Source organism: Monodon monoceros, unplaced genomic scaffold (assembly GCF_005190385.1).
Source record: "Monodon monoceros isolate NGI ecotype Baffin Bay Population unplaced genomic scaffold, NGI_Narwhal_1 Super_Scaffold_10, whole genome shotgun sequence".
Lineage (NCBI taxonomy): Eukaryota > Metazoa > Chordata > Mammalia > Artiodactyla > Monodontidae > Monodon > Monodon monoceros.
This window is the reverse complement of record NW_021703766.1, coordinates 38,521,156-38,538,860: the sequence shown is the minus strand read 5'-3', so window position 1 is coordinate 38,538,860 and position 17,705 is coordinate 38,521,156. Positions and strand designations below refer to the sequence as shown.

Sequence of the window (17,705 nt, the reverse complement as noted above, 5' to 3'; positions counted from 1 at the left end):
AGAGATACCGCTCCCTGAGGCACCTGCCAGAGTTGTGATTTTGCATTTCTTCATGTGATTATCACATGAATATCTGTCCCTTCTTCCACCCTGTAAGCTCCATGAAGACAGGGACTGAGGCACACTCCCAGTATTTGAGGATGAATGAACTACTGAGTGAGCATATGCATGAATGAATGAATGAATGGGACCCTCTTCCTTGATGCTTTTGCTTGTGCTTCTCATGTACCACCTGTATATTTGCCATGATAATTGTTCTCATTGCTTCCTCTCTGATAAACTGTGAACGTGGTGTGAGCAGGAACCTGGGCCAAGGGATGAAGTTCCATCTATGCTTGTTGAATGAATGAATGAGAGAATGGTGAACTGTTGTGAGCCTCAGAATTGGTCCTGTTGCTCCGTACCTATGACTGACGTGATGCTCTCATGTACAGTACTTCTCCCCAGAGACATCTTCACCTGGTAGGTGTCCCATATATTTGTTGACTAGGCAAAGGAATTAATGCTATCATGCTGTACCACACAGATAATACAAAAGCGGTTTCCAATATGTCACTGAATGTTTAACACTTACACAATAACTGACATAACCACTGCAGTAGTTTTATTTGAAGTTACCAAGCAATTTAAAAATTAAATGAGCATGCACCCTGTCATATTTTGATCTAACGATGCACTAGTTTTCAGGACAGAGGAAAAATAGTTAATTACTATTTGGTACCACAGCCCTCTCCTTCCTTCTACTGTAATGTAATGTAGTCAAATAAAGAAGTTACTCTAGTGCAATTTTCATCTCTAGAAATAAAACAGCACTTATAACTCTTTGTTTGGGAGTTTAATCTTAGCTCACTTAAGAGCATGTATCTGATGTACTTGTAAGAACAGAGATACCCTGGAAAAACGGGAAATCACACAGAGGCAGAGGGTAGGCTGGGAAACAGCCATGGCCGGGCTCCTCACGGAGCAACCGGATAACCACAGGTAATTACTGCCTGCAGTAGCTCAGGGCATGAATTTTACATCTCAGCCCTCCCAACCCTTCTTTACTACCTTTGAAATGGGGCCTTGCACTGTCTCCACATGGGCGTGAACTTCTTAAGACTAAATTTTGTGGTCTCCTTAATGAAATCCCTGTGGTGGCTGCTTCTACCCTCCCTTTGTATTTTAGATCCAACCACAAAATCTTTCTGCCCCCTCCTCTCCTGCCCCCCGTGGATTTGTGGTTTCCTTCTGGTTTCCCTGCAAATTCTGGATGACACCCATCGGGTCCCTGAGGCTCCTCAAGGGAAGACTCGAATTCCCTGAGCATGGGCGTGCCTAAGACATACCCGGGCTGTGGGAGTGGAGACATCCCCCAGCCCCCACCCCAGGTCAGGAAGCCGGAACCTCCTTCCTCCCCAGCCTCCAGACAGCTGAGAACCGCAGCCTGAAAACGACACACACTTGCTCATCTCTCCTGGTATATACACTTTTTTGGGGAATCCTTAACCAAATAGAGGCTAGAGGGAGAACATAGGATTTATAAGATATGCCACATCAGCTAAATTAATACTGATTTGTCCTGGGGCACAATTACAAGGTTTAAGGTTACAAAGAGACAATTACGTTCTAAGACAGCTTGAGAAGGGCTGGCAGAGTTGAAATCAGAATAAGGGAAAGTTTGGTGGAAGATTCCGTTTCTAAGTGAATTAGAAGAGGTGTTTCTTCTTCCTCTGAGTTCCTTAAGCTTTTTCTCTCTTCCTCTTGATCTTTCACAGACCTTGGTCTGTTCTGTGCTTTATCATTCTCTACAATTAAGCCCTGATTTGGGGGCCAGGGGCCCCTCTGCACCTGGGATCAGAGATGGGGGATACATTGCATGGCCACCCGTGGAGGAGTTCCTTGGGGACGAAAGGGCAGAGACACGACTGTGGGGAAGGGATTCCAAGACTGATCAGAACGACCTGTCCGGGTACATGCAGGGGCCATGGCTGGAACCCTGCTTCGGTAGAGCTTGACAGGGATTCCTGGGTCCCCAGCATGTGCTTCTAAAGGCACAAACGTGGTACCTAGTGAATAAACATTAATGCCGCCAGTGCCCAAGGTCATACAGTGCCTGAGGTTTACAAAGCACTCTGTTGAGAAGACTTACAAAGCTCACAGAGTAGGGACTTCTGTTTATCCTGACAGGGGGATGGGTGCTCCCAGGGGTCCAGAGCCCCACTGGTGCAAAGGGGGACAGGTGTAAGTACTGGGTGTGGGGAGGAAAAAGAGCTTCGGTTTCCCTGTACCACAATTAGAATCTTCCAGGAAAAGCCCACATCTGCCTGCTCCTCCTGTCCTGTCTGTGGGGATCTCCGGCTCTCCCTGGGTGCTTTTAAGGCCGGAAAAGACACCAGGCCCAATGGGACTGGAAGCATGACAGCCCCCTCAAACGACAGGGAGGCTAGTCTCCGGCTCAGCCGCAGAGTGTGGGATTCTCTCTCCACGGGCCCAGCTGGTGAGTTGGGAACAGCGAGGGGGAGACAGGGGCAGGGGCCGGGGAGTGTGCAGCCTTGGGACGCACCCAGGTCCTGAACCTCGTCCCCTCAGGCCTTTCCCTTTGTAAAGTCAAACTCCAGTGTTCCACTTGCTGGCATTTAAAAATCCTGCGAAGCCACCGCACGCCCCATGACCCTTAAAGAGTATTTTATTTAATGCCCTTACTCCTACTGACTCAGGCTGCCTTTCTTCTCATACAAGCCTTTTCCAGCTTGAGAGCTTATTAAAAGGGAGAGAAGAGAAGTCTCCTAGCAGTTTTCACTTTATAAGTTCCAGGGTACACTAAAGACAGCTGAACTGAGGAGTAAAGCAGAGAAAAAAGCAAATTAGCCAGATTCCCTCCTCTCATTTCTGCTCAACACAATCTCAGCCCCTGCTCGGCCACGCATAGGAAATGGAGTCAGTGGACAGTAAATGCTTAGTGATGAGTCAACTCCCACAGGGCAGGCACCGCGGTGAGGAAGGTCCCTCACTGAGCATCCCTGAGGCCCTGAGCTGGCTGTCTGGGAAGACAGCTCAGAGAAGGAGTGGGGGTACCCAGGGGAGCCGGGACCACAGCAGCTGTTTGAGAAATCTCAGGGAGAACAGCAGAACTGTGTGCCATGTGCCCTGGCCAACCTTGTTTCCTCTCTGATTCTGCCGGAAACATCTTTTTCTAGACACCTTTACAGCTCAACTTGGAAAACATCACAACAATGCTCTCAGCAGCCAAGTGGTCCTCCTGGAAAGCAGAGTCGGAACTACGTGCTGTCTGAATGGGCCGGCAGCACCCCCTTGGGCAGGGCACGGGGGGCGGCAGGGAGAGAATCCATGGGGACTCAGGAGCCAAGGGCACCATCACTCATCCACTGTACAGGACGTTTACGAGCCCACACCTTCAGTGATCCAGTCCTGTGCCCGGCTTAGCCCAGTCTGGAACGTCCACATCAGTGAAAAAGGCAGAGAGCCCATCTGTGATGAATTTCACCGTAATACAGCCCTCAGGGGCAAGTCATTACTCATTTGATTTGTACTGGACAGGTAAGAGATTTCTGAGCTGGGGAGTGTGGACAAAATAAAAAACCACCCATGGGAAACATGCATCTTGGGACAAAAGTAATTTTCTTTACAATGATCTTGTGCCCAGAGTAGAGGAGGGGCAGGACCCCCCTCCAAGATACCCAGATCCAGCAGGGGCCCTGCGTTCACCCTCTGAGCAAGCGTTCACCCTCCAAGGCAGCCCTTCCCAAAAGGTTCCACACACCAGAGCATCAACAACTGCATGGGTGACCTTCCGACAAGTCCTTTTGAGTGGAACTTCTGCACAAACCAACCCTCCGCCTGGGAGTCGTAAAGCGGGGCACACAGAGCACAGGCACACCGGGTGGTCCTACATCAGAGGAAGGGAAACAGGAGCCCCCGTGCAGTCCTGTGTTTCTGGTTCACAGTGGTGGAACCCGACTCCCTCCTTCGCCACAGCACTACCCCACCAAGCCCTCAGACCTCCTCAAGGGGCCACGTCTGCTTCAAGGGGAGACTTCCAGGAAGCGGAGCCCCGCAGTCCATCACTCACTACATAATGTCCGACCGCCAGCTGTCCTAAGGAGGCCCGGAAGGGCCCAGCACAGGATTTTAATCATGGAATGTGGGGAAACCCATGATGGAATCTCTGTCTTCCCATCCATGACTATGGACTAACCAGGAGGAAAAAACACCTCCGCTCCACCCCAAGCCTGAACAAACCTGGAAGCATAGCACTCTGCTTCGAAAGAACTGGTCTCTGGAAAGCAGCTCCCTCACCTCCCCACAGCGCCCTCACACGCAAGCACACACCTTGAGAGCCCAGACGCCTTAGCTGGCTGGTTCCCAGGAGTGAAGAAGCTGGAGCAGCCCCACCACAGATGGAGATGGAGGGAGGAGCCCAGGGTGTCAGGGACTGCACCCACCGCATACAGCACCCGATGGCAGGACTGCAAGAGGCCACAGCCATAGGCCACGACTGGATGCTGCGCGCCGCGGAGTGGGACCTCTCCATCCAATGGACCCTGTGGGCCTGGGCAGTAAGCACCACGGGGGTGACTAGAGGACTGGGGACCCCAGCAAGACTCTGCTGGGTGCCCCTAGGACGCCTCTCTGACCCCACTGAGCATCCACAATCGTAGAGAGCTTTAACCTGACGTTTCTCGCACCCAAGCCTTGCAGAGGAAATCCGCACATGCGCTTTCCCTGAGGCCCCTGGGTAGGTGATCTGTTGGCTAGTGTGTCTTCCTTCGGGTTGAACAAAAGCGGCCGCCGTGTGCTCTCACTCACTCCTCCAGAATCTTATAGCCACTTCCCTGTCCTCACTTCCCCACCTTCTCTCTCCCACAGCACCGACTATCTGGCCCAATCAGCGCCGTTGCAGGCTCACGGGCCTTGAGACCCGACAGCCACGGGTCGGGGGAGAAATGGGGAGAGGGAAGAGGACCCCTCAAGGGTGCAGCCTACTGACCACCTGCCCACGCCCAGCCGCCACAGTCCCCTCCAGGCCCAAAACCTTCTCAAGGCAGGGTCTGCGGGGCCTCCAGCCCGGTGTGCCCGGCAGGAGATGAATAGTGTCCGTGTGAGCGTAAGGCGGGGAGGCCCGGGCCCTGGACCCCGGCCCTCGGGGACGTGGATGGCACATCCCAGCAGCCATTAGTGTCTGCCGCTTCTTTGCCATCAGGGATTAAGCAACAGAGGCACCAAATGTCCCTTTCTGTGAGCATTTGACCTTATCTGGAGTGTGTCATCAGCTTTGAGAGTCATGGCTTATGTCAGTGTGGGTGAAAAACGACCTCCACGACTTCCAAACTGGGATCGCTCTGCTCTCAGCAGCAGATGTAAAGCAAGCCTGTGGTAAGTGGCAATAAATGGTTTGGAAAAAAGTGGTGGGTCCCTCACTTCCATCAGCCACGGGAGGGCAGAAAACAGGCTCTCTCAAGAACCTCCCTACGCCAGCCTCGATAAAGCGGTCTTCTGGGCTCACCTGCATCAATCAGAGGCTGGGGGGCCTCAGGCTCTACTGTGCAGAGCACAAATCAAGCCCGGCTGCAGCCAGCAGCAGTCCCTTCCCGGATGCCAGGCTGTTCCCTTCCGCAGTGCACAGCTGAGCACCTGCTTTCTCCCACTTCCCGGGTTCCTCTCAGGCTTCCCTTGGCTACCATCCCAAGACTTAGGCAGGTTCTGACCACAGGAACTAGGGGCCTACGAGTGAGGGCATGGCTTGTGCCATGAGTGGGTGGGGGGTTTGTGTCTCCCCTGACGCTTCAATCACACGTCAAACAGACCAACTCCTGATGGCACACTGCTTCCTCTAGCATCTTTTTTTTTTTTTTTTTTTTCGCGGTACGCGGGCCTCTCACTGCTGTGGCCTCTCCCGCTGCGGAGCACAGGCTCCGGACGCGCAGGCTCAGAGGTCATGGCTCACAGGCCCAGCCGCTCCGCGGCATGTGGGATCTTCCCAGACCGGGGCACGAACCCGTGTCCCCTGCATCGGCAGGCAGACTCCCAACCACTGCGCCACCAGGGAAGCCCTCTAGCATCTTTTTATCAGAATCTTAACACACACATGTCGACATGCTACCTTAAAAATTGTTGATAGAATGTGACTTTGCATGAGCCCTTGGAAGCAGTCCCCTGCTGTACATGCCACCAAGCCTCAGACAAGCTCTGTCTCTGTTCCACTGTGATAGAAGTGTTCAGTGAGATGCAAGATGAATTTCCATCAAAAACTCTTCCTGAGAGCCTAAAAATAAATACCTATTGCCCTGGCTGTGCGCCAGGCACTGCTCTGAGTGTCTACAAATATTAATGTTGGCAAACGTTGACTGAGGACCTACTATGTGCCCGGCAGAGACAAGAACAGGAGGGGCAGATGTTTATATAAACACTCTAGTCTGGTCACAGATAACAGAAACCTGAAGGTTCAGCTGAGGGAGGGGCTGACTCCACCCACTGCTTTCGTAGTGAGGTGACTCTTCAGCTGGGTCTTGGAGGATGAATAGGAGTTTTCTGGGGGGTGGGGGGAAGATAAGCGGCTGGCTTTCTAAGACAAGGAAATAGCATATGCAGAGGCATAGAGAATTCAAGAGCCCAGTGTATCTGAGGAATGGCGAGGTGCTCAGTGACAAAGAAAAGAGGTGCCAATGAGGAGGGGAAGGGCAAGGGGTGGGAGAATACCATATGAGATGAAGCTGGGAAGGCAGAATGGGATCAGGTAGCAAGGGGTCTTGGATGCAACGCCAGCTGACAACAAAACACGCTGGGTCATATTTTTATCAAAGTCTAAGTTAGGAATGGGACAGAGGGACAATTCCACATGATCTCTGGACACCACCTGCCAGTTCAGTGACTGGGGACTGCCATTCAGTAGGGCATCCATTGGGGTCCCACTAAGCACACAGTGCTCTCTAGGGCTCCGGTTCTACCCAGCTGGAGAACAAAGCGATAACACAAAGCGTGTGCCAAGGCAGTGAGTCAGACAACAGGGGAGGTTCATGATGGAGGTGGAATTGCATCTGGGCCTGAACAATGGGTCTGAAAATTTGCGGAGAAGTGAGTGGAATACAGGCAGAAGGAACAGTATAAGGCCAGGTGTGAGGGCGGACAGTGTGTGGTGTGCTCATTCCCAGGGAGAAGGCAGCTTGCCATGAAGGGTCTGTAAGAAGTCTAAGGATGCCAAGTGAGGACTGGGGCAGAGATGGCCTCGAATGCCAAGTTCAGACGGCAGAACACTGTCTTGCAGGTAACAGGGAGCCACCACCACATCAGGGACTGCAAACAGCTGGTGGTGGAGTTGGGAGACGCACGATGACAACACAACAGCTACAGCCAAGAATGACCAGCGGAGGAATTCAGCATCATAACCAGGGTAATGGCCAAGTTACCCAGCTCACGGGGCATCCATCAGGGCACCCAACAAGAGCCTGTCCCCTCCCCAGAATTGGCACTGCTTCTTAGGACACATGATACCGGAGACAGGTTGCCCCTAGCTCCTCCAGTCATCTCAACCACCATGGCCCCCACCCACCAGACCACTGTCTCCCTCAGTCTCTGGATGGTCTGCAAACTCAACAACCCTCTCTTCCCTCTTCCAGTCCCCTTCCCTCCTGGCTCTGGCTGGCCCTGCAAGGCCCTCCCTCCTTCTCCCAACTCCAGCTGGAGAGCACCCCTTTTCTAAACACCATCTCTGCCCCTCCATCCTAAGGCACTGTATGTGGACAACCCTTTGACCTTCACAGTCCACTTGGGTATCATGGGTTCCATGCACATCCCATGGGCAAGGCTCCCCAGAATCAGGACCTCCATCCATGATGGAAGACCCCCATGACGCCCAAGGCAGAGCCTCGCCCGTGAGATCATTTGATAGAAAAAGCACTGGGCATCCACTTCATGCCGTCCACTAGCATGGGGCGTCTATGAGGTGTCCTTAGCCTGTCCCCTGTTCCCCACCAGGCCCCCATCACATGCACAGTAGGTGGCCCCCCCATGGATACTCAGTCAACATTTTGGGAAAGAAAGAAAGAAGGGTGGGGGAAGAGAATAAAATGAAGAAGCGTGTGTGAGTGGCCGTGGGCACTGGGGCTGCAGGAGAGCACGTGGCTGAGGCCACACCCGTGTCCAGCTCCCAGAGCGGCCAGCAGGGCTGCAGCTACCTCCACCGTGTCCCCTCAGGCTGTTCACGCCCCACACGAGGCACACCCCAGGCTCGAGCCAGGAGGGGCTCTACCTGCTTGATGAAGTAAGTACAGTCCTGAAAACTTGAGTCACATTCATTGTTTTTAGGGGGAAAAAAACTGCATTTTATTCCAGATGCACAAGAGTAAGTTGGCTAATTTTGAGGATTTCTATGGGGAATTCTTTTGAACAAAGAAGAATGGCTCCCTGATTTATGTTTGATAAATGATGATTTCCTATACCAAATTTCCTTAACACGGTGAGCACCCATATGTTCTGAAGTCAGAGGGACTTGCATGCCTGTCATTACGTCCATCCCCACCAGCACCACTCGGGTCGCACGTGACCCAGTGCATTCCCACCTCTGCCACAGTTCCTACCCAACCAGGCTCACTTCTTCCCCTCACCAGGGATCCCTGTCTGTGCGATGCATTAGTAACTTACGTGGGGGTCTAGAAACATGGATGCTTCTAGCTTCCACACAGGACTTCCTTCTTAGAAAAAAAATTTCCCCGCCCACATCCCATCCACCAAAAGAATGCTTAATCAATGAAAAAATTAACTGTATCCCTAAATAAAGAAGTGCAGATATCTTCTTTACAGTGCTTTATTAATTTGTAAATACCATTATTGAATTTTTGAAAGTTCTAATTTAAATGTATTGATCTATTATTGTTTTGTAGATTTTTCCACCCAGATGTCTTAGAGGAAATGAATGGCTAACACTGGACCACTGCAGTTGCAGCAACTTGGCCAAACCATAAAAGAAGAGCTTTGCACACATGATGCTGGAGGTATTACGTAGTGTCTAGTCAACAAAGCGGATGTGTTCATACTCAATCCAAATCGGACAACTTTCTTGTAATAACTGTGTTGGTAGCCCTCACATGGGAAGGGAGATAGGAGCATGACTGTCCCTATGCCAGCGACCAGGGGGCAGTGAGTAACACATCAGCCAGTGTGAACAGAAGAAAGTCTGCTTTACTCAAAATGTCTCACATGGCCATTCTGATGAGATCTAAACCGGGGGGAAAAAGCATTCTCCCCTCCCTGCTTGCTCCCTTCCAACAAAAGAATTTAAATAAGAAATATATGCTGGTTTTCCCTGTAGTAAACTTCATGGGAATTCATTTAGCAATGCTTTGATACATTAAAGCTATTTGGATGGGGGCTAAAGGGCCCAGAGACGGAATAAAAGGGCCTGGGTATCATCAGGTCAGCTCTGTCTCCCTATAGACCTTGACTGTTTCCATCCCTCTCCTGTCCCCACCATCATCCTCTCTCACCCAGTCCCCTGTCATCCCCACAGCAGACTGTTTACAACGTAAGTCACATCACGAGGCTCCCCTGCCCAAACCCTTCAAGGCTTCCCATTGCCCTGGGAATTAGCCCCTTGCCCCGGCCCACAAGTCCCATGTGACCTGGGCACCACCGTGGCCTCATCTCACCACATCTCTCCTCCCTGGCCCTCACGCTCTGGCCCAGCTCCTCCGGCACGCAGTCCTGTTGCCACCTCAAGACCTGGGTCCCCAAGGGCTCCCCTCTGTCTGGATGCCTAGCTTCATCTTACTCTGCAAGTCTGCCATCAAAGGTCACTTCCTCAGGGAGGCCTCCCAAGACTACCACCATTGCATCAGGCACCCCTCCCTGTCATACCACCCGCTCTTCCTCTGCTCGTGTATTTCTTGGCTATGTATCCTCTGTCATCCCCCCATTCCTTGTCCCCTCACTCCTCTCCCTGCCCAGAATTTAAACAATGACCTCGTCTGGCATTCAGTCCCTAGCACAGTGCCAGGCACATAGCAAGCGCAAAAAAGCATTGATCTAATCAAGAGAAATGGGCTCACTATGGGGGCATGACTGGTGTCGGTGATGTAGGAACATGTGTTGGGCACCTAGGTGACCATAGGGCAGGTTCCTGCTGAGCAGCAGTCAGATGTGAGCCTTCTGGAAAATGGCCCACCCCCGCCTCAAGAAGCTGCACTTCCAAGGGAGGCACGGGACTGTGATGCTCACCCCAGGTGCCTTAAGGTGAAACATCTGAGGCCGCAAGATTCCTTCTGGTCTAAGAGCACTCACATCTGAGGCCACAGCTAAGTTTTCTTGCAGAGTTTGAGACAAATCAGTTGAGTCACTTTTGAATTATAGAGTGCTAAAAAAATTAATATTTATGATTCTTCAATATCTCACCTCTTTTTGGCCACTCATAACTCAGACTCACTTGGCCTCGAAGCTTCTTAGGGCCGAGTCACCACGCTCTTGGGGGGATGGACAGTCCTGGCTGGGGAGGGTAACAGTGTCCAGGCCAGACTTCACAGCGTGGGCCCATCTCCAACGCTTACATGCACCTCCAGTGTCATGGACAAAGTTTCCTGCCAGCGTTCAAGCCCGTGTGCAAATTTCTATGCAGGCAACAAAGAGGGCCTTAGGCTGGCTAATTAGGGGCGCGATTGCCTAATTGGGCCACGTAAAGACAGGACAAAAGGCTGACTGCTGGCAAAAAAATTCTGTTTTTGGAAAAAGGCCCTCCCCAAAGAATGCCCCCCTACCTGGGGCTGGGGCTTTCCATCATTTTGTGTTTACTTCCATTTTGGGGGTCTTCGGCACAGCCCTCTGCTGGAGCTGCCCAACGTGGGGGGCATAGAGAGTAACACGGCCTCCCTGGCACTGGGCCGTGCTCTGAAGGCCCCCCGCCACAGCTCACCAGTTCAGTGACCCTCTAGTCTGAGCTCCCTCATCCACAGAACGCCATCCTCAAGTCCTTCCTCAGGGCTGCTGTGGAGCAGAAATCAGGCAGGGCTAGAAGGCACTTAGCACAGTGTTCAGTCACCAACTGTCACTATTAGTCCAGGAAGGCTGCACAGCTTGGCGAAGTCGAATTCAGTGTCATCTGACTTACCCCTGTCCCTTGCAGTGTCTGCTGTGGCCACTGCAATGACAGCCCCCCCGCCCAGGGCCTCTCTGCCCTGCACTCGCCCTGTTCAGCCCCTGGACAGCCAGCCTGGCTCCCCGTGACCTGCTGTGCCCAGCCCTTCCCCTCTCTCCTCCCAAACCCTCCTTTTCAGGTCCTCACCCCAAAACCTCTCCACCCTTCACCCTCTCCAGATCTTAGACCTCCTGGCAATGACCACATGTGCCTGTCATCCTCCTTCCATTTCATTCGAACAAAAATCAACTCAATAGAAAGTACTTAACAAATTTATTTAATTACATTCAAGTATCCCCATGACCTACTCAGGCTGCAAAGGGCTCCGTGGAGAAGACAGCAGCCAGAAATCCATTTTGCCAGACAGGGGGCCATCACTGTCTGAAGGAGAATCAAGTCCTACCTCACTGTCATAATGACACACAGGGCACAGCTCGGGCTAGCCATCCCCCTAGTACTGGACTGGGGCTCCCCACCCCAGGGACATTTAATAGGTAGACCCATGACCAGCTAGACCAAGGAGGAGTGGGGACGTTTTATTCATACCTTTCCCCAATATCTTGTCGGCTCCAGCCAAGAGAATACATAAACTTCAAAATAGCTCATGTTTGGGAAAGAAAAATAAAAGCAACATTCTTCATGTCTCAAATCATATTTATAGGAAGTTTTCAAAGTACTGCACATACATTATTTCCAACTGGTCCTCCCTACATGCCAGGCATTTGATGGGGCTGGAGTCATTACCCCCTCCCCACACTCCTCACCCCCAGGACTCAGAAGTTGAGAGACACACCAAGGTCACTTGGGGTCAATGAGACAAGGGCCCAAAGCACCTGGCACAGCGTTTCACACACAGCAGGCCCTTAAAAGTCAGGGCAGTTGGAGTGAACCACTTCAGAGGAACTCTGCCCCCTGGGAGGTCCAGAGTGGAGACAGGCTATTCCGACCCTTTTAACAGGCACTGGAGATGTCCTTCTTTTCTTTCCATCAGAAACTTGTCAGTGGGGGTTCCTTTCAGCTGTGCCCCCCATGCCCCACTCTATTTGCTGCTCACTGAGAGCAGAAGGGACCAAGGCTGGGCGATGTAGAAGACAGAAAGAGGAAGGAACAGGGCATGGACCTCGGGGAACAGGGCAGGGACCTGGGGGAAACAGTATTGAATCTAAAGGGGAGCCTCCAAGAGTGGCCAGGAGTTTCCCACCATCTCAGAAGGAGCTAAACCGCCCCAATTCAGTGCCCAGAGCATCACTTCAGGAGAGTCAGAAGACAAAAAAATGTCAGAAGTGGTGTCAAGGTGGGGACAACAACAGGGTCGGGAAACACTGCTTTGTTCTTTTTTAGAAGACACCACCCATATTAGGAAGGCAGGACAGGCACTCAGACCATCTCAAAGATGAGACCGAGTTACAGCAAGGTCAAACCCCTTGTTCAAGGGCACATCAAGGTCAGGGACAGAGCTGAAGTTAGACTCCAGTGGTCTTCTGGCCCTCTGAGGACGCAGTTGAAGGCGGGTGGCCAAGGGAGCCTGCTGGGCACCTAAGAACCTGCACAAACGGTTCTATAAGTGAGGCCCAAACAGGGACCTGCCAGGACTCTGGCCACCTCCCGAGGCTGCAGGGGACTGCAGCTCCATCAGGGACCGAGATTGTCCCCTGTGGGCACCACCACATGTCCCTCACATCTCTGCCCCAGAGTTGTGCCATATCAGGTCTCTCGGTGACGGTCTCTCAGAGAACCTTCCAGAGCCTCCATCCCAGGGTGGCTGTGGACTCCAGCCCACAGGGCAGACACTGGCTGCCTTGGGCTTCCCCAGGACCCCAGGGATGGCCAGGTAGCAGATGCCTGTTCCCCCAGCACCCACTGTGCACCAGCCACTATACCAGGTGCTGACGCAGCAGCAAACATGCCGGCAAGGCCTGGCCCCAGGGAGCGAGGGCTTTAACAAGGGAGGAGGCAATAATCAAGGGAGCAAGAAGCACTATGAAGACACGAAACATGACAAGAGAGTCGCTGATGGGGACCCAGGATGGGCAGAGTGGTCCAGAGGGGAGGGGACTGTTGAGCTGAAAGCCACATGAAGATCCAAAGGAAGAGCATTTCAGACAGGAAAACAAATGCAAAGTCGCTGAGTGAGCTGTCACTAGGATGACATCTCTCTCCCACCCTTCTCTGGACCCTCACCCATTCTGTTTTCTAAAGTGAGAATCTGTCTGGCCTTCAAGGGCTAAATTGAAGAGCACCCAATAGGTGCTCAATATGGGCTAAGTTGAAATGGGGCTGTGGCGCCTGGGCAGGTCATTATCTGCTCTATAGTCATGGGGGATCCAGATGGCGAGGCACACATGTCCTGACCCACCCCCCCACTGCCTCTGGAACCAGGCCCTTCTGAAGGAGCTGACCAGGGTGGAGCCTACAGACACAAATTCACAGTGGGGAGGACACGTAGATGGAGGTCAGGAGATGGGGAGCCACCCATGCCATCAACATATAGGTACATATGGTGGGGGAATGCCAGGTGTGGACCACAGACACACAGCATATGGCACTTTCTCAGGACCACTGGCCCACAAGGAAACCTAGGCATCCAAGGAGCCACTGGAGAGCAAGGGACTGAAGGAGGGGGCCACAACACCCACCCCCCAGCACACAAGCCCACACTCACATGGAGTCACGCACACATTTAGGCTCATGTACGTACACCCACATGCACGCACTCATTGCCCACACTCACCACTCACACAGACACACACATTCAGCTCTCACTTAGGCTGCCTACACACACAATGCTCAAACGCACACACAGACGTGTGCACACACAGAATCGTGCTCATCTGCAAATACACATGCTCCACACGTGGACACGTGCTTATGCACAGACACTCATGCATGTGCAGAGAGCTCTCACATACATGCACGTGCACACCCCCACTGCCGTAAGCACTGGAATACACCCATTCACGCACACATGATGCAAACACTCATGCACACTCACACACACATTCATTTACTCATACCCACACACTCAGGCACACTGTCGCACACCCACACATTCAAGCTCACACAGTGTCACACTTACACGCACCTTCAGGGCATAGTCACGCGTGGACACCCACCCACACATGTCCGCGCAAGCATGCACACATGCACAAGTGCAGGCGCCAGTCCAGGACCCTCCCACGGGGTGGGCCGGCGGCGCGGGGCAGCCTAGAGGTTGAGTTCCCCGGCAGAGGATGCGAGCAGGGCGCAGGCCCCGGTTGGGCTGGGGCCCGGGTGGGCCGGCGCGTGCTGGTGCCCGGCGCAGGTAGCAGTAGCGGGGCGCCCCTGCGCAGCGGCCCCGCCGGTGATTACTATGCGCCAGCAGCTGTCTCGGCGCGGTGACGGCGCCTCTAATTGATCTCATTATCTCTCCTCCGTAAGGTGAAGTGTGGCGCTCGGCGGGGCCCGGCCGGCTGGCAGGCGGCGGGCCGGCGGGGGCAGCGCTCGGCCCGGGGCCGCTGCACCACCGGGCGCGCCGCCAGCGAACGCGGGCGGCGGGCTGCCCTGTGGCCGGCTCCCATCCCCGACTAGTGATTTCGCCAGGAAACAGCGCGGGCCCAGACAGCGGCGGCGGCGGCGTCCTGCGTTCCTTTGTCACTCCCACCGTCTTTGGAAATTGTTAAGAACGCTGTTTGGTCGGATTTCCCCTCACCTTCCTCCCGCCCAGAGCCGCGCGAGCGCGGCCCGATCTCCGGGACGCTTCGCTCCTTCTGGAGCCAACAACAATGCTCCCCGATGAGCCCTCTGCCGTGGGCAGCCTGCGCCTGAACGGGCGCCCTTCCGGCTCGCGGGCGCCGGTCCCCAGCCCAACCGGGGGCCAGCCCCGCTCCTCCCGGCCGCCTGCCCGCCGCACCGTCGGGTGGCTGCTCCCCCCTTCTCCCTCCCGAGTCAAACTCTCCCTCACTGGAAGAGAGAGTACAGAAGCAGCCTAAGGAGTTGCGGGGGGTGGGGTGGGGGTGGGAAGGAAACATTCAGTTTGTTGTGCTTTCCTCAGGTTTGTTTTCTTGCCAAAAAAATTACCCCCTTTGTCTTTGCGCAAAAGAGGCAACGCGGGCACCTTTTCCTGGGCTCCCAGACGGTGCCAATGCGCCTTCGTTAAGGGCAGCTCCTGTTCCCTTTCTAGCCTCATCAGATATATTTTTAACATAGAAAACACTATATTTAATTGGTTATGGATCTCTGTTCTCTTAGCACTACTGGATATCACAGAAAAACACATTAGTACAGAGCAATTAGTGCGATGGCAGTAAACAACTAAGGCACTATTAAGCTGTGGGTGATTAAATAGTATTACTTTTTATTTTTTACGGTGCTAGACTAAAAGATGGAGGAGATTTAAAATATATATGTCCGTTAATTTTAATATAAAATGTAAATAACAGGTGTCTTCCACTTCTTAAGGTACAATATATACTCAGCACTTCACTCTAGAGAGCATCTTTTTTTTTAAATGAAAAGATCTCTTTCTTTATACACTCGAGGGCAATATTTCTTATCTTCATGCACCCGGATATTTAAGCAGAAATATTTTTTAATTGGACTTACGGAGTCAGGCAAAATAATACCAATACCTATATCACCATAAAAAAAAAAAAGCTTCCTCCCAATTGAAATATACTCCATCATTTCTATCTTTTCAAAGAGCGTACCAAGCATTCTGTGATAAATCGACTGCAGGCTGGAGCAAATGGGCAGGCAGTGGGTAGGCTGGGCCAGCCCGGCTGCACCTTGCTCCAGGCCCATCCTCGCCCAGCGGCCATGGCAGCCCAGGCCACTCTCCCTCCGTGTATGTAGATCATCCTCGCGGTTCTGGCACATCTTTTCCTCGGCATCTGATTAAGTTAACAATGTGCTGCTATTTGCATGCAGATTTGCCGGGGCTTTCTCTCCAGCTGCTCCCGGAGACTTGGTCTTTCTCTGCGTTGTGATAGCACAGCAGTCCCTAAATGCAATCTTTGTCAGACCCAGGTGTGCTCTCATTGAGGACGCCTTCGTTCCAAGCAATTTTTCTTTCTGTAGCATTTATAAGGCTCTATTATAGTATAGCCACATCTGGAGGAAAATTCTCCTATTAATTATATACTTTTACCACTAGGAAGACAAATTCTAAAAGATACCAACATTTTTGTTGTTGTTGTTCTTATCTCTTTGACAGCCTGCATTTTATTTTATTTTGTTTTCTTTTTCCAGGCATTTCAATATTTAAAGAGCCATTAACCAAGGGGGGATGGGGTGAGTTTCCAGGAAAAGAGAAACAACAGGCCTAAAATCTTAGTGTCAGTCCTGCCCTACCTCAGCCAGGCAAGTCTGAGCAAAGACACCAACTGAGGCCTCTCCGAAGGCTGTGGAGTTGGACATGGGACTCAGGATAGGGGCCAGGCACGTGTAAAAGAGTTCTGTTCTGCTGGAATTAAAAAAAAAGAAAAAAAGCAAGTGCTATTAACCTTTAACCTCATCTGCTCCCAGATGGACACTCGTTCACATCACCTAAACGCCAGACCATTTGATTCCTCCACAGTCCGAAAGCAGAACCAAATTGGATCAGCATGGTGACCCAGATGCTGTGTTTTCTCTATGGGGTGGAGGTAATTTTTCAATCAGCTTTGAGGTAGGTTAAAAGAAAAATCTTGAGCTAAGTATTCATTCTCATTTTTCAGAAAGAGACAACGAGAAGCTTTGCCCACAGAGTCTGAAAGTTCCTTTAGAGCTGATGGGGTTGTTTTGGTTGGTTTGGTTTGGTTTGGTTTTGGTGTTGGTTATTTGGGTTTTTTTTTTTCTTTTTAAAAATCTCCTTTGGTATAGTCAGATCAGATGGTGATAGGGGATGGATAAAATTAATCTGAAATGTGGGAAAAGTTTTAACAACTGGGTAGTCCCTATTTGAATTTATAATACATTTAAAGTGCTAGGAAATGTAATTTTTGATTCAAAAAGTATTTTGCAAAGGGATACGTACTTCATGAACAAGAGTATGTATGAGCGTGTGTGTGTGTGTGTGTGTGTGTGTGTGTGTGTGTGTATGGGGAGGCTGCACATACACTCATACAAAGAAAGCTGAATTACTTTGAAACCAGGGAAAATTGAAATGGAACCATTTTCGCTTTTCAAGCCAAATGCTATCAGGTAAAAATCCAAGCAGGTTTTGGCAACTTAGTCAAGCTCCTGTGACAACAACGCTGAAACCCAGTCTTCTCCTCCTGCCACCAAAACTGGTATCAGAAAGAACCCAGGGCCATGTTCCGGCAGTACCAGGGGCGGCTCCCAGTCAGCCACACGTGAGCAGAAGATCACGCAAGAGGGGTCTTTCTGAGTCCTGCCTCTGAAGTCCCCAGTTACTGCTCCCAGCCACTGGCTGCCTCCGCTCACTGGTACTAACCCCTTTGCCTCAAAACGACCATCACTTTCCCTCTCTGCAGCCATCCACTGTCTGCGTGCAGACAGAGGTCAGAAAGCCCCTGCAATTAGAGTCCACCTCTGGGCCATGCTTCAGCCTCAGTTTCTTCAGCTCTGAAATGGGAAGAACACACCCCACCCCAAGTGGGTATTA

General features: G+C 52.0%; 1 protein-coding gene across 1 annotated transcript in view; it reads right to left on the bottom strand.

Moving 5' to 3' along the window:
* The window catches only part of ZNF536 (zinc finger protein 536), a 153,521-nt gene extending 136,168 nt beyond the window's left edge, over positions 1–17,353 (bottom strand). Inside the window, exon 1 of the mRNA XM_029208684.1 lies at positions 17,222–17,353. The gene's annotated coding sequence lies outside the window, so the exon portion shown is untranslated. The remainder of the gene's footprint in view (positions 1–17,221) is intronic.
* Between the last annotated feature and the right edge of the window lie 352 nt (positions 17,354–17,705).